The sequence below is a fragment of the Taudactylus pleione genome, unplaced genomic scaffold (assembly GCF_031769625.1).
Source record: "Taudactylus pleione unplaced genomic scaffold, aTauple2 ptg000174l, whole genome shotgun sequence".
Classification (NCBI taxonomy): Eukaryota; Metazoa; Chordata; class Amphibia; order Anura; family Myobatrachidae; genus Taudactylus; species Taudactylus pleione.
Window position 1 is genome coordinate 6,621,793 of NW_028284576.1, and position 5,520 is coordinate 6,627,312.

Genomic DNA, 5,520 nt, shown 5'->3' on the forward strand with positions numbered 1-5,520 from the left:
GGGCATCGATCCCGCTACCTCTCGCATGCTAAGCGAGCGCTCTACCATTTGAGCTAATTCCCCTTTGATGTCAAAGCCATTTACACCACTCACTCCAAGAGGACTGGATTACATTTAGAGATAACATCTCAAAAACATCCATTAGCCTCAAGTTTAGTGAAATCCCATTATCGTTGGTATTTAGTACCTTAATGATTTCATAAAATGTTTCCTTCTTTATCACCGTTGTGTTGGAGACTTTGTGGGGCTGAGGAATCTGTCCCACATCTGGTGGCACTGTCCCAACTTACTTCCATTGTGGACAGAGATACATTGTCTTACTTTCCTTCTCATAGGAATTTTAATGCCCAACTCCCTGTAATATTCCCTTTTATCTCATTATTTTTCTAATATTCCTAAGTATACCCACAAATTTATAACACATATTATGAGTGCTACCAAATGCCATATAGCTTTATATTGAAAAAACTCAGTTCCACCATTCTCTATCTTTATTATAAATACAATTTGGCACATCTATCATTGTGAATACATCACCAGAATTTTTCATAACACTGCAAATAAGTTCTCATATACTTGGATCCTTGGACTAACTGAAATCCCCCTATTTCAACCCTTTTATAACTGGATTGATTCGCCCCCATCATGACTAAGATATTTTCACACCCTGACAAAATTCTCAATTTACAGGGTATAATCCTGTTATTTCTTACTTTGCACAAGTTCATATTATAGTGTCCATTTGTAAGAAATGATCCAAGTTAGAAACTTTTAAGCAGTTTAAGTTCAGTTCTGCTGGGTCATCTTCCCTTACTGATAATATCTATTAGAAAGTACTTTCACGTGTCTCTGTGGTGCAATTGGTTAGCAAATAAGTTCTCATATACTTGGATCCTTGGACTAACTGAAATCCCCCTATTTCAACCCTTTTATAACTGGATTGATTCGCCCCCATCATGACTAAGATATTTTCACACCCTGACAAAACTCTCAATTCACAGGGTATAATCCTGTTATATCTTACTTTGCACAAGTTCATATTATAGTGTCCATTTGTAAGAAATGATCCAAGTTAGAAACTTTTAAGCAGTTTAATTACATTTCTGCTGGTTCATCTTCCCTTACTGATAATATCCATTAGAATGCACTTTCACATGTATCTATGGTGCAATTGGTTAGCGCGTTCAGCTGTTAACCAAAAAGTTGGTGGTTCAAGCCCACCCTGTGACGTGTTTAGTATTTGTTAGTCTGTGGCAGGAGGATACTGTATTTGACAAAATTTACCAGGCATTTGTCTTCATTTTACCTCAATACACAAACTTACATGGAAATTAACAGCTATGACTTTACTAACTCTACATCCATGGCTTTCCAGCTAGTGTTAGATAATACTAGAAAGAACTTTACAAATTGAAAACAAGTGATCAGTCCTAAGAAGATATAGAGAATAAGCTAAAAATTCACATTGACTTTTAGCCAGAAGAATAAGAAAAATTTATTAATATATACCAGATACTGGGATCCACTGGGTTAATTCTGAGAAGTTGATTCAATTATTTACAACGGGGGTAAGTTAACCTTGCAACAGTGTAGTAACACAAGTTACAGCAGTTGAAATTGGACCCCTAGCAACCCGATATCACTTTTTTATGCAGCATTATGGGGCTACAACAAATTACTGCAAGTTTGGAGGTACCATAAGTGTGGCTTATAGTCAGTTACTCACAGGAAATGTGGTGTATCAGCTCTTTGAATCAAACCCAAATTGTTTGCATGTACTTTTCAAGACAGCTATATGTAACTCAGCATTACTCTAGGGCATCAGAAGAAAATAAAAACAGTGAAGAATTTTGGTCAGCAATGTTATTCTTCACTTGATATATTGCAGCAAATTTTGTTTCCAAAACCTTAACTGGAAAATGCGGGCATCGATCCCGCTACCTCTCGCATGCTAAGCGAGCGCTCTACCATTTGAGCTAATTCCCCTTTGATGATAAAGCCATTTACACCAATCACACCAAGAGGACTGGATTACATTTAGAGATAACATCTCAAAAACATCCATTAGCCTCAAGTTTAGTGAAATCCCATTATCGTTGGTATTTAGTACCTTAATGATTTCATAAAATGTTTCCTTCTTTATCACCATTGTGTTGGAGACTTTGTGGGGCTGAGGAAACTGTCCCACATCTGGTGGCACTGTCCCAACTTACTTCCATTGTGGACAGAGATACATTGTCTTACTTTCCTTCTCATAGGAATTTTAATGCCCAACTCCCTGTCATATTCCCTTTTATCTCATTATATTTCTGATATTCCTTAGTATACCCACAAATTTATAACACATATTTTGAGTGCTACCAAATGCCATATAGCTTTACATTGAAAAAACTCAGTTCCACCATTCTCTATCTTTATTATAAATACAATTTGGCACATCTATCATTGTGAATACATCACCACAATTTTTCATAATACTGCAAATAAGTTCTCATATACTTGGATCCTTGGACTAACTGAAATCCCCCTATTTCAACCCTTTTATAACTGGATTGATTCGCCCCCATCATGACTAAGATATTTTCACACCCTGACAAATTCTCAATTCACAGGGTATAATCCTGTTATATCTTACTTTGCACAAGTTCATATTATAGTGTCCATTTGTAAGAAATGATCCAAGTTAGAAACTTTTAAGCAGTTTAAGTTCAGTTCTGCTGGTTCATCTTCCCTTACTGATAATATCTATTAGAAAGTACTTTCACGTGTCTCTGTGGCGCAATTGGTTAGCGCATTCAGCTGTTAACCAAAAAGTTGGTGGTTCAAGCCCACCCAGGGACGTGATTAGTATTTGTTATTCTGTGGCAGGAGGATACTGTATTTGACAAAATTTACCAGGCATTTGTCTTCATTTTACCTCAATACACAAACTTACATGGAAATTAACAGCTATGACTTTAATAACTCTACATCCATGGCTTTCCAGCTAGTGTTAGATAATACTAGAAAGAAGTTTACAAATTGAAAACAAGTGATCAGTCCTAAGAAGATATAGAGAATAAGCTAAAAATTCGCATTGACTTTTAGCCAGAAGAATAAGAAAAATGTATTAATATATACCAGATACTGGGATCCACTGGGTTAATTCTGAGAAGTTGATTCAATTATTTACAACGGGGGTAAGTTAACCTTGCAACAGTGTAGTAACACAAGTTACAGCAGTTGAAATTGGACCCCTAGCAACCCGATATCACTATTTTATGCAGCATTATGGGGCTACAACAAATTACTGCAAGTTTGGAGCTACCATAAGTGTGGCTTATAGTCAGATACTCACCGGAAATGTGGTGTATCAGCTCTTTGAATCAACCCCAAATTGTTTGCATGTAATTTTCAAGACAACTGTATGTAACTCAGCATTCCTCTGGGGCATCAAAAGAAAATAAAGACAGTGAAGAATTTTGGTCAGGAATGTTATTCTTCACTTGCTATATTGCAGCAAATTTTGGTTCCAAAACCTTATCTGGAGAATTCGGGCATCGATCCCGCTACCTCTCGCATGCTAAGCGAGCGCTCTACCATTTGAGCTAATTCCCCTTTGATGTCAAAGCCATTTACACCACTCACTCCAAGAGGACTGGATTACATTTAGAGATAACATCTCAAAAACATCCATTAGCCTCAAGTTTAGTGAAATCCCATTATCGTTGGTATTTAGTACCTTAATGATTTCATAAAATGTTTCCTTCTTTATCACCGTTGTGTTGGAGACTTTGTGGGGCTGAGGAATCTGTCCCACATCTGGTGGCACTGTCCCAACTTACTTCCATTGTGGACAGAGATACATTGTCTTACTTTCCTTCTCATAGGAATTTTAATGCCCAACTCCCTGTAATATTCCCTTTTATCTCATTATTTTTCTAATATTCCTAAGTATACCCACAAATTTATAACACATATTATGAGTGCTACCAAATGCCATATAGCTTTATATTGAAAAAACTCAGTTCCACCATTCTCTATCTTTATTATAAATACAATTTGGCACATCTATCATTGTGAATACATCACCAGAATTTTTCATAACACTGCAAATAAGTTCTCATATACTTGGATCCTTGGACTAACTGAAATCCCCCTATTTCAACCCTTTTATAACTGGATTGATTCGCCCCCATCATGACTAAGATATTTTCACACCCTGACAAAATTCTCAATTTACAGGGTATAATCCTGTTATTTCTTACTTTGCACAAGTTCATATTATAGTGTCCATTTGTAAGAAATGATCCAAGTTAGAAACTTTTAAGCAGTTTAAGTTCAGTTCTGCTGGGTCATCTTCCCTTACTGATAATATCTATTAGAAAGTACTTTCACGTGTCTCTGTGGTGCAATTGGTTAGCAAATAAGTTCTCATATACTTGGATCCTTGGACTAACTGAAATCCCCCTATTTCAACCCTTTTATAACTGGATTGATTCGCCCCCATCATGACTAAGATATTTTCACACCCTGACAAAACTCTCAATTCACAGGGTATAATCCTGTTATATCTTACTTTGCACAAGTTCATATTATAGTGTCCATTTGTAAGAAATGATCCAAGTTAGAAACTTTTAAGCAGTTTAATTACATTTCTGCTGGTTCATCTTCCCTTACTGATAATATCCATTAGAATGCACTTTCACATGTATCTATGGTGCAATTGGTTAGCGCGTTCAGCTGTTAACCAAAAAGTTGGTGGTTCAAGCCCACCCTGTGACGTGTTTAGTATTTGTTAGTCTGTGGCAGGAGGATACTGTATTTGACAAAATTTACCAGGCATTTGTCTTCATTTTACCTCAATACACAAACTTACATGGAAATTAACAGCTATGACTTTACTAACTCTACATCCATGGCTTTCCAGCTAGTGTTAGATAATACTAGAAAGAACTTTACAAATTGAAAACAAGTGATCAGTCCTAAGAAGATATAGAGAATAAGCTAAAAATTCACATTGACTTTTAGCCAGAAGAATAAGAAAAATTTATTAATATATACCAGATACTGGGATCCACTGGGTTAATTCTGAGAAGTTGATTCAATTATTTACAACGGGGGTAAGTTAACCTTGCAACAGTGTAGTAACACAAGTTACAGCAGTTGAAATTGGACCCCTAGCAACCCGATATCACTTTTTTATGCAGCATTATGGGGCTACAACAAATTACTGCAAGTTTGGAGGTACCATAAGTGTGGCTTATAGTCAGTTACTCACAGGAAATGTGGTGTATCAGCTCTTTGAATCAAACCCAAATTGTTTGCATGTACTTTTCAAGACAGCTATATGTAACTCAGCATTACTCTAGGGCATCAGAAGAAAATAAAAACAGTGAAGAATTTTGGTCAGCAATGTTATTCTTCACTTGATATATTGCAGCAAATTTTGTTTCCAAAACCTTAACTGGAAAATGCGGGCATCGATCCCGCTACCTCTCGCATGCTAAGCGAGCGCTCTACCATTTGAGCTAATTCCCC

General features: G+C 36.4%; 2 non-coding genes across 2 annotated transcripts; both read right to left on the bottom strand.

Moving 5' to 3' along the window:
• Positions 1 to 1,913: 1,913 nt before the first annotated feature.
• TRNAA-AGC (transfer RNA alanine (anticodon AGC)) lies at positions 1,914 to 1,986 on the bottom strand. Its single transcript has one exon. It is a non-coding gene; the product is annotated as a tRNA-Ala (tRNA).
• A 3,461-nt stretch (positions 1,987 to 5,447) lies between these two features.
• TRNAA-AGC (transfer RNA alanine (anticodon AGC)) lies at positions 5,448 to 5,520 on the bottom strand. The gene has a single exon. It is a non-coding gene; the product is annotated as a tRNA-Ala (tRNA).